The sequence below is a fragment of the Cupressus sempervirens genome, chromosome 8 (genome assembly GCF_028749045.1).
Source record: "Cupressus sempervirens isolate cs-2001-9-10 chromosome 8, ASM2874904v1, whole genome shotgun sequence".
Lineage (NCBI taxonomy): Eukaryota > Viridiplantae > Streptophyta > Pinopsida > Cupressales > Cupressaceae > Cupressus > Cupressus sempervirens.
In genome coordinates this window covers 465585033-465596488 of record NC_143125.1, presented here as the reverse complement: position 1 = coordinate 465596488, position 11456 = coordinate 465585033, and the positions used below count along the sequence as shown (strand labels likewise).

The following is an 11456-nucleotide window of genomic DNA, read 5'->3' as shown; positions in this document are numbered from 1 at the left end:
GCAGAGGCAAATTCAGAAGTAGGGGCATTAGTCTACCAAGCAAGAAAGGAATGTCATTAAAAAAGAGTAAGCAATAATGCTGGAAGAAAATACAAAATAAAGTCTTCAAAAACCTATTCTCACCAAGGTGGGGTTGAAAACATATAAACACTATAGCCAAACAAAAGATGAATCTGAGAATTAGGATGTAGTCATCCACTCATAGTGGCAATAATGTAGATGTGGGCTCCAACATTGATGCAATGTTACCAAATATTGATTATGAAAAGCTATATAGTTTTTTTTGTCATTTTGTCTTGAAACTTGTAGCCTTTAAGCAATTTTTTTAATTTGTAATTTTGACAAAGTAGGAAATTGAATTCACTAATTTGTAAACCAACTCCCAAGTGAAATCTCAATTCAACTCTATGGTTATTTATTAAGGTTCTATGATGTATATGTTGAATGTCTGATCAATGTTCACATAAGAATATTTTTAAAAAATTATAATTTTCTAATAGATGTACCTTGAAAGATGGCCTCCCGAAAACATTCCCCTATATCCCCCATCGTCCCCATCCTATAATTGCTCGAACTAAAAGTAAAAATTAGGAAAGAGTTCATATATTGTGTAGCACAACTCCACACAAAAGAATCATTGCACATTACAAAAAGTATCTATATTTTTATTGATTAAAACTAATTTTAAATAGTAGAAATACCTTGTGCCATAATAGGTCATGGACTGTAGATACAAAGGATGTCAGTGGTTCCTGGCCCTAATTGTCAGTCCTGTAGGCCCATATATATGTTCATAAGAACCTTGGGAACTCAAATAAAAATTATGTCTAATAGAAAAAATTTAGTGTACACACCTTTCTGCAAGATAATTGTCTTCCTCATACTTCAACAGTAAATCAAGGGACTCCTCCAAATTCCTCAAGTGGAAATAAGCCTTGGAACTTATATACCACAACCATAGCATAATAGGAAACTTTTCCAAGCTCCCAAGTCAATCTTCATTTCTCAGTTGAGATTCATTGTTTGTTAAAGATTAATTCCATTCTACAAAATCTAAGCTTTTCTCACCGAGCTATATGGTCTATTCATATTTCTGTAACCATATAACACAAACAATTATTGATGTTAAAATCATACAGCTAGGAAATTAAGAGATTTTGCTGAATTTGCAAGATAATCCCAATATAAATAGCTTTACATTACTGAAAATGTGTTGCACTCACTTATAAGAAACCAAAGGATTTTTATTCAAGTGAATGCTCAAAGTGTAGACTGATTGGTAATGCTCTATTTAGTATATGCATTAAATTTGTTCCATCTCCATGATTCCTCATATCCAGAAGTTCTGCTACCTAATCTGCATATTCCCACCATTACTGCCAATTAAGGAGAAACTCAAAAAATTGTGAAAAGTAAAATTCAAATTTGTCAATAAAGCATCACATAAATGCACATAAACATACTAACAATAAAGTAAACTAGAGCAGCAAAGTCATGGCTATTGATCTACATTTTATCCATAAATTATACTAAGAGATTTTCTATCATCTTTACATGACACAACAAGGGCTGCAGGGCAGCTAAGTTCCTGCCAAAAAAATGGAAGAATGATTTTGGTATTTTGCCTTTAATTTTGTATGATTTATTAAAATCATAAGTCTTCCGCATATAAATGTCAATTGGTTAATATGTTTATTTCCATTAATATCTTATTCTATTACTAGCTAATATATTGGACCATCTGCTCATTAACTAGGAATTTAAATCTAGAATTATCTTATATACCCCATGAAGAATGAGAAGGAAGTGCATTAGGAAAGTTGAAAGCTGACTACATAGATAACAACAGATAGTTTTAATGCTCTCACAACACATTATGGCATTCACCTGTTCCATGTCTATTGGGAGGAGTGTGTTTCTTCGTTCTTTTCTAGCAATTACTTTTATACTTTTGATCTGGTCCAACCTAAGGAGAGCTTCTAATGAAGGTTCTCGTGATATGATTAATATTGAAGATGGCGAAAATAAAGCTGAAACAAAATTGTTTGGTTGTGATAAAAAAATTGTAGAGCGTAATCATCATAATGGCTGGTAATGATCACAGGCATTCTTTTCTAGCAACACCAACTCTATTTAGCAATATGTGTTGGTGATGGCATATTGTTGGAGACAAAGGGTCATGTTGAAGATAAGATTCGAGCCTTCCTCCTTCAATGTTTCTACTGCAAGAGGTTGTACAGGTTTTCCATTAGAAATTGTATGACCATGTTTTACAAGAATAGATTTGGTAAAAACAAATTTCCTCTGGTTTCTTCCCAATTTCATTAAATCTTTGTTATTTTGGTAATTCTGAGATAGAAATGTCATGAAATTACATTTTAATTGGTGTTTCCATCCAATAGCTTTAGATAAGCATAAAGCCATATTTTACCTGGTATTATTCTCATCTAATAGGTTTCAACGAATTGTGATATTGCTATAGGATTTAACTATGTAGTTAAATTTTGATAGCAATATCATAATTTGACTTGTGGAAATTATCTCCTACTTATCAAGTTTCAAAGAAGCTTTAAAGGTTGCATATGGGTTTTTTTATTATAATCCAAATCGACTTTTACCTATTGCCTTAGGAAAGCAAAAATAAGTTCATTTTTAATTAAGTTGGAGCAGAAAAATTGATCCATCTTGACATAACTAACGTAGCACTCAGGTTGTTATTAAAGGTCAAGAGAAAAGATGCCCATGGCCGATCAATGCTAGAGTTCCATATTGGTGTGGATTAATTGGTGAAATCATAAAAGCCTGAAATCTCTGCAAATGAATCACATCCTATGAATGTTTTATAGATCGAATGCAAAGGCAAATAAACACATGAACAAGATTTTGTGGCTGTTCTACCATGAAGAATCAATAGATTTTAAACATAAAACAACAATTTTAAACAAACTTTTGGCCATATTAGCTACACAAATATCCAGTAAAGGATCTAGATCTACACATCATGTTAAAATGGATCTGATAGTACTTCCAACAAAATTCAGAATATTCTTGGATTTTAATATTGATCTCATGGTACTTATAGCACGATTCATAACATTCTCTTTCAACTAATAAATTCACTAGTAAGGTAATTTCAAGAATATACAGAAACGAAATACCTCTTCTCCCCAATAGCATTGAAGGCTGGATAAAATCAATGAAACACATATCTCGTCAGGGCTCAAATCATATGCTTTCCATCCAATAATTTCAAAATGGTGGTCTTCCTGCTTCATTTGTGCCCGCCAGAAGACAACGCCGGGAAAATAAGATTCTCTGTGATATGAAGTAGTTTAGTTTGCAAATTAAAGATGGTAGAAGACATATCTTCTAAATGCATTAATATGATTTTTTCCCTGTTCTACAATTATATGCACCCTAGAGTACGAAGAATTGCATGACTCCTTTGCATGCCACAAACAAGCACTGCATGCCACATGTTTTGCTTCATAATACCCAGAGCCCTTTGGTTTTGCCAAATATGATCTGCAGCTCCAAATTTCTCTGCAACAATCTCTGAAATTGTGCATTCTCTTGCATTGGTCGCTGTGAAAGTTCTGCAACTGACTTGAATGCTAATAAAAGTTTAGCAAAATCATTCCTTCCTAAACAGTGAGCTACTTAAACCCTGAAAACATTATTAACAAGGTTTTTAATTGTTATGTTTGCAATGTAATTGGTCAATTGGAAGAAGATTAATCAACGCTTAACTAGGAGCCTCAGCAATAGTTCCATGGGAGGAACTAATAAGTGATTGTTCATATTGAACAAATAGTCCTAGTCCAAGATTAAGATACTAGGAAGAAAAGAGTGGACAACTCTTGTTTATTTCCTAACTATTTAGAATATAAAGCCTTTGATTTTGCAAGTGCAAATTCAGAGCTGCAATAATGTAACTTCAATGGTCATTTTCCCAAGCAATGAAATGTATGCTTGTCATTGCCACTATATTTGGGCAGGTGTTTCTCCTGTACAAGGAGTTCAATTAGATACACTCAACAAGATTTATATTTGCCTTCTACTTAATATGTCCTTACAGGTTTACTGTCCATAGAAATATGTTTCCTCGAAATATGTTTCCTCGATCACACACGAGTCTTTATGGCTACATCAAATAAGTGGCAGCTTGAATACCAAAAGATTATAGTAAAGAATAGCTGATCAACTCTCACCAAGTTGGACTTTAAATAGTGGATGCTAAGAATGATAAAAGAGGAGCTTTGAGTGTGAGAGGACAATAATAAGATAGTTTTCCAGTTATAATTGAAGTTCTATTGATATTTACAATTTTGGCCAGAATTTTACCCAATTTATTAAGAGGCTGAACAATTAATGATCCAGGGGTTGTTTTTTTTTTCGCTAGAATTTCCACTTTTGTAGGAATTTTACATAGTAAACATAAAATGTACCATGCGGGCATGAGTAAAAGATTATGTAGACACCAACATGAATGAGATGTAAAGAATGTGAAAACATAACGAATGCAAAAAATGAAAACCACGAACTTAATATGCGAACTGTTTGACGAAATGTTTGAGAGAAACATTCTCTAGTTTTAATAGCATCATCCAAGCTTGATTCCCTCTACCTCAAAAATAGGTAAATGTGTTTCAATAGTGGATCCTCGTGACATGTACCAGGAATTCACATATTCATTCTCCAAGCGGCTTCCAACAAATCATCACTGTACACAATATGCAATCATGACGTATCAAGAGGTAATAGTTTATTGAACTGGCATTTTAAACCATTTGTGTACAGTTTGACAGAGCATCTCCAAATTCAACATTTAACAGAATCTTCCCCATTTTTCCTTGATGCACGTCTGTAATTTGTTCCAGTCGCCTTTTCACCAAATCATCTATTGCAAATTCTGTATCGGCCATGTTACATGAAATACCAATTTTGAGGCATTTTGTCAAACAGTTGACGTGTCTTCTATGCGTCCATATTTTGCTATTATATCTGCCATATCATTTGTAACCTTGACATTGAACCAAAATCTATTCTCTTTATGTTTGGATGGATGTCCATATGTTGTTCTCAAATTCCCATTCTAGCTCATACAAACAGGGTATTGACAATGGTTGTAAAATTTGATTTTGAGCTTTACGCATATATATCCTTGAAAAAAAATTCACATTCAGAAAACATATCCATGAGAGCACATTTCTCTAAATATTTCTGAAAAATAGTTTGCATCTATAGATCCAATAAGCGTTATTACTATTTTTCTAGAGATAACGATTTTTAAAACTCTAGAAAATACTGTAAACTATAAGTAAAATCTGTACCAAAATTTAGGGTTTCCACCATGATGATGCCAGATTTCTGAAACATTTCTTGAACTGAATTTGAAGGTGGGAAATTGGGGAGGTAAATGCTTAAATTCCAAGGTGGGAGAGATTCGTAAGAAATGTTTCTCACTCTTTCATTAACTTCAATAGGCATTGTACATAATGCTCGATTTGGGACAACACATCTTCTGCAAGATCTTCCAAATTACATGCTTCACGACATAGAAAATCCTCCATTCTTTGCAATTGTCTCTCACTTTTCGAATCAATTCAATATCTTAGAGATGGTTTAAATCCAACCAATCAAATTCGTAGTTCCAGAAGCTTTGAAATGCCAATAACACGAAAATCACCATTCTCCTCACTCGATTGAAGATTGAAATCATGGGATAAAAAATGCATAAGCTCCTGATTTTTAGTCGATCTAGGCTTTCATTATTTGATAAAAGTGGAATATTTTAGGTTTCCGTAAGATCTCCAGTAACTTGCATTTTACTAATTATTTATGGTTTCCTTATGGCTTGTAATTTTATAATAATTTAATTTTTTTTTTTTAATAATATTTTTGTAACTTTCCCATTTTAAATAATATATAAATGTTTTCCATTTAAAATTATATTAGGTTTAAGTCTTTGGATTAATATTTTGAAATTTATTATGAAGGTTTGTTTTAGTTAATTAAAATCAAAAGTAAAAATTAGAAATTTCATTCTAAAATAAGTATGAAATTCACTACGACTTAAAATTCACATAAACTTAGCCTAAGATCAATATGTCATGTACAATAGCACATTTATTATAACATAAGAGTCAGATTGAGTTTTGTTTGGATGATTAAAAATCTTGAAATTTATTCAAAGATATCTAGAATATATGAGAGAGACACATCATTATTTATGGCTAGGATGTTCTTTTCCATGCTCATAATACATTTAAATTTTGAACTTGGCAAAAAAGTTCATAGCAAGACAAATTGTAATATTGCTATCAGTATTCAATTGTGTAGTTTTTGGAGTCAAAGTTGTTATTCCATGTTTCATGAGTAGCTATTCACGCAAACCCATATCCCATGAGAATGAATGAAACACTTAACACTCATTGTATCTAGGTGATCCTTGCAAAGGTGAAGCATCTAGACTTCTTGGGAGGCCACCCATCCTATTAGTACTCTAGCTTAAGCATGCTTAACTACAAAGATTTCTCCATGGTAAATTCACTCTAATTGCAACTCAATTTGCAAAACCTTCACCAAGTTTTGTGCCTTATAAACCATTCATTAAAAAGCTCTTTGAGCTTATCCATTGATAAGTAGGAGATATTTTTCACAAGTCAAATTTTCATGTTCCTATCACGATTGAATTGTGTATTTTTTTGGAGTCAACATCATTGACTCATGTTCCATGAGTAGTGGTTCACACTAACCCATCTTTCATGAGAATTAATGGAACACTTAGTAGTACTCATTAGATCTAGGTGATGACCATAGAGGTGAATAACTGAGACTTCATAGGAGGTCACCCTTCCTAGTACTGCTCTAGCTCAAACCTGCTTATGCATGACTACAAATGAAATAATGAAGAGACTTTGGTATGAGAACGGAATATTTTCAAGACTAAGTGATAGAAATTAATATGATGATTTCTTAATTTAGGTCATAAGGAGTAGTAGAATTATATAATTACTATATTTATATAAACATTATAATGCTTTAATAAGATTTTACTTGAATGTGCAAATAATTTTTCTGACTATCATTTTAATTTTAATTTTATATTTTTAATTCAATTTTATTTATTCAACTTAATTCTTAGATTTGATACAAATCCAATTTTAAGATATCTTTTCTACCATTAACATATTCTAACATTTGTCAAAATTAGAAATATAAACTAATTTCAAATTACAAATTAATGACGTATTCTAAATAAATAATCACTACCTACCATTTGTTTACATTAAATAATATAGAAAAATTAGTATTTCCTAACATCTATTCTCTTATGCCAATTAAAATAAAGGAAAATTAAAAGAAGAACCTAACAAAGAAAGTTGACCTCAAATATTGATAGCCACATTCTCTTTTTAAATTTTTAAATAGGAAATAATTCTATTGGCAATACAATTGTACCTCATTGGGTGCAAGTGCCAATTTATTTAATTAATGCCCTTCTCATTGGATGCAAACTCTGAACCAAAAATGTTTGATGTGACTACAATTGTGTTGACTCCTAATTGAAAGATTTTCATTGTTTGAATTTTCTTTTAGGTTTTTCTTTTATTTTATTATTCTACTAAATTTTAAAAATATGTTATTGAATTTTATATTTTTAATTTGGATATTATCTTCCATGTACATAAATAGTTTAAAATTTATATTATTTATATAATTTTCAAAATATTACTATTAGTTATAAAGAATTAAAAGCTAAGATCTTTTTAAAATAAAATTTGAATTAGTTTGATATTTTATTAGATGCATTACTTATATTTTAAAATTAAAATTTATTTAAGAAAAAAGTAATCTCTATATCTTTCCTAACTTTTCATGTGATTGAACTTCATCCGAATTTTATTATTGTCAAACTCGAGCTTGAACTAAAACCTTGTAACTCAGGTGAAGGAGTAGAAGCAAATATATTTCTATATTTTTTATCATAGTACTAATTGATTCATTATTCTCAATTCTAAAGGAGGCCATAGACATAGATTCTACTCTATCTTTTCCTTTGCATTAATTATTTTTGAGTTATTTCTCCTGATTGAGCATCTACTTTTTTAGAGTTAAGATCCCCCTTAGGGCTTTGAACAAAGATGATCTATGATGGCTTTGTCATCCCAATAGAATAAAATTGAGATTCACCCAATTCCAACTATTTTCTTTAGACTTAATCAAAGAGTGTCAAGTATCTTTTGGAAATGTTAATTTTGATTCTAAAAGCTCAAAGTTTTGGAAAAAATGGAAGAACTAGATTTTTGAAAGGTCATGGATCCAACCCACAAATGCAAGGGTTTTGAGGAAGGAACAAATTGTATGGCTCCTATAGTGTTTGGATTTGAACATATTGAGATTATATTTTTCTATCCATCGAAACTTAGTTTGTGGTTATTTTCGGATCTTTCTTTTTTCCTTTATTTTCTTTTTACTTTTCTTTGATCTTTGTGTTATAATTTATTCGTCTACTTCCTTAAAGCTTTCATAAATATGCAATTAGACATCTTTCACCACCATGACTATTCTACTATCTTGATGATAGATCACATAACTCAAAACTTTGATATTAAAAATGTATGCACAACTGAAATCAAAAGTAATGAAAATGATTAGAAAAAATAAAACTAAAATAGTTTTGAGGTTAGTAAATTTAATTGTAATGCAAACCTTATCATTAAAATAATGTGTTCAAACAAAAATTACAAGCTTTATCATAGAATAATACACTTAACATTTATAGTAAAGGGGATTGTATTTTTTTTTATTAAAAAAAATGGTGGTTATTTTGTAAGAAGTAAATTTCTACACATGTGACCATTATTGATAACCATAACCTATAGGAGTTGGATGTAGAAAAAACACAAGAAAATGCACAGGGTTTTTGTGGGCCACTCTATCTAACATTAGTAGATTTAGAAAAATAGACATAATTATTATAACATATGATAGGGAGACATTTAAGCTTTCTTTTCAAAGAGAAAGAAAGAGTGCATGAGAAAAAATTCATTAAAAAAGCCATGAAATTATTATTAGGTGAACAATAACTATGCTTAACAAACCTTTCCACCAACTTGGCTACACATTTGCCTAGTTATTAGTGACCAATTTTTTAGTCATTTATTTGATCATTTATTTAGTCACTTATCTTTTTCTAACCTTGTGATTTCATTTGGTGACTAAACTACTCATTTATTTAGTCATTTATACTTATAAATTGTAAAACTTTAGTAGAATTTGATCATTTTTAGTCTTGTGACTAAAAGTTTTAGTCACATAGTCATTTATTTGCCATAATTCTACTAGTGAAAAATATGGCCATTATTTCTTCTCCTTTGGTAGATAAAAACAAGGGCTCTACCATTGAAACCCACTCTAGGAAGAGTAAGGGTGAGGAAATTGTTAAGGGTAAGAGGAGTCTAAAACATGAAACCCAACAATCTCCTTAGCATATTGTGGAAGAGGCCACTGAATCTGAGAACTCAAAAAATAACGAGGAAAAAAAACTTGGAGGAAGAAGAAAACATGAATGAGGGAGATTTTAGCTCCAATTTGGAAGGCTACTTGGATAGCTAGGAAAAAGGCAGGAAGGAGGATGAGGAAGAAAATAGTAAGGAGAATACTGAGATGGGTAATGTTGGTGATGAGGGAAACCAGAGTGACCATTTGAAAGAAGTAAGGGATGATAAAGAGGAGATGGAGAAAGCTAAGGAAGATCTCATAAATATGAGGGAGGAGGAATGGATTGAAAAGGTGGTGTCTCCTACCAGAGTTGATGTGGAGGAGGATAAAAATGGCTCACCTCATAGAGACTCTATGCTCTCCTTTTTGCACATTGTAAAACTAAAAGTTGATACCATGATGCAAGCTGACTCATGGTTGTATAATGAGTTAATGAGTCTAAAAAAAAAAGTGGAAAATATACAGCAAAATTAGGATATGGAACAAGGTAAGCTCAGTCAGATGGAAATCTAGGTGGGAAACATACCAGTCAAACTCAAAGACTATGAAAAAAACCTTTGGCTGCTTATCAAGGAAAGCAGTCATAAAATGGAATAGGTTATATTCAGTATCTGTGCTACTGCTACAAGTCTTGGAAAGTGTACCAATGAATAAATTATGTCACCAGGGGGTCCTAGTAAGAGAACCAAGCAGAGTTCCAAGAAGAGAGCTGCGAAGGCTTCTGGTGGATCAGCTGTTGATTCCATTCAAGATACTGCAGAGATTGGTAAAGAAGTGGTCAAAATGATCAAAGAGCTACAATAGCAGCTTTTATTGGTCTTTGGTCTCTGGTTTTTGGTCTAGTCTCAATCTTATTTATTGGTCTTGGTAAATGGTTTCTATTTATGGTTGTGATATCTGTTCTTTAATCAGTTGTTTAAACTAGGTTCCAAGTCCTTGTAAAACCTGGGTCCATTTTTTGGATTTTTTTTGTGGTTTTAGGTCCCTATAAAACTTGATTTTGATACTATTTAAATAGTAGGTTTCAAGTCCTTGTAAAACCTAGTTGTGCTTCATGCTTTATCTTTTTTGCTTTTGTTAAATGGTTTTGGGGCCCCTTCAAAACTTGTTTTTACCATAATCTAAAAACTATAGGGAACCGCATGAAAAGCATTAGAATCTTTCTTAGATGAAGGATTGGTAGAAGAATTGAGAGACTCAAAATCTTTAGGGGATGTATGGATAGTGGAGGAAGTAGAAGATGGAAGGGGAGTATCAAAATACAAAGGTTCAACGTTAACATGATCTTGTTCAATGTAATCTTTATTTTCAGCATGAGGGTTCTTAGAAGAGAAACTCTTATGGAATTGATGTTTTATTTCAGCAGAAACAAATGCTTTCTCTTCCTCAAAAAAAGTAGATTTATCATTTAGGTATTGTTCACAAAATTTATCAATGTTGTTTTCAAGATTTGAGTCATATGGATTACCGTCAATATCTATCTATGACTCATCCCCTTTAAGCACAAGCATAGGACTCAGAGAACTTTTAGGAATCGTAGGAATATAACAATCATTGTCACTATACGCATCATAGATAGGCATATCACAACACTTTTCACATTGTTTATTATGGTATGTCTCAATAAGAGGAATAAGACTCTTGGTAGAAGTAGAAGAAGAATGATATTGTGAAGAAGAGGTAGGTGAAGACCTACATGAATGATATTTAGAAGAATCGTGGTAAGACTTGGAATATGAAGAACATGAATGATATTTAGAAGAATCGTGATAAGACTTGGAAGATGAAAATTGTGAATGATATTTAGAAGAATTATGAGAAGACTTGGAAGATAAGGAATCTGAACGATATTTAGAAGAATCATGATAATGTATGTGTGAAAATGCGGCCTTTTCTAACACACACACTTCAACATGGTCATTGTATGTGGATTCATCCTAGAATGAAGA

The 11456-nt window shown here is 31.6% G+C and overlaps 1 long non-coding RNA gene across 1 annotated transcript; it reads right to left on the bottom strand.

Moving 5' to 3' along the window:
* Nucleotides 1-4519: 4519 nt before the first annotated feature.
* Nucleotides 4520-5816, bottom strand: LOC149543251 (uncharacterized). Its single transcript, XR_016355224.1, has 2 exons — nt 5334-5816; nt 4520-5163 (listed from the first exon to the last, which is right to left on the bottom strand). It is a non-coding gene; the product is annotated as an uncharacterized LOC149543251 (long non-coding RNA).
* Between the last annotated feature and the right edge of the window lie 5640 nt (nt 5817-11456).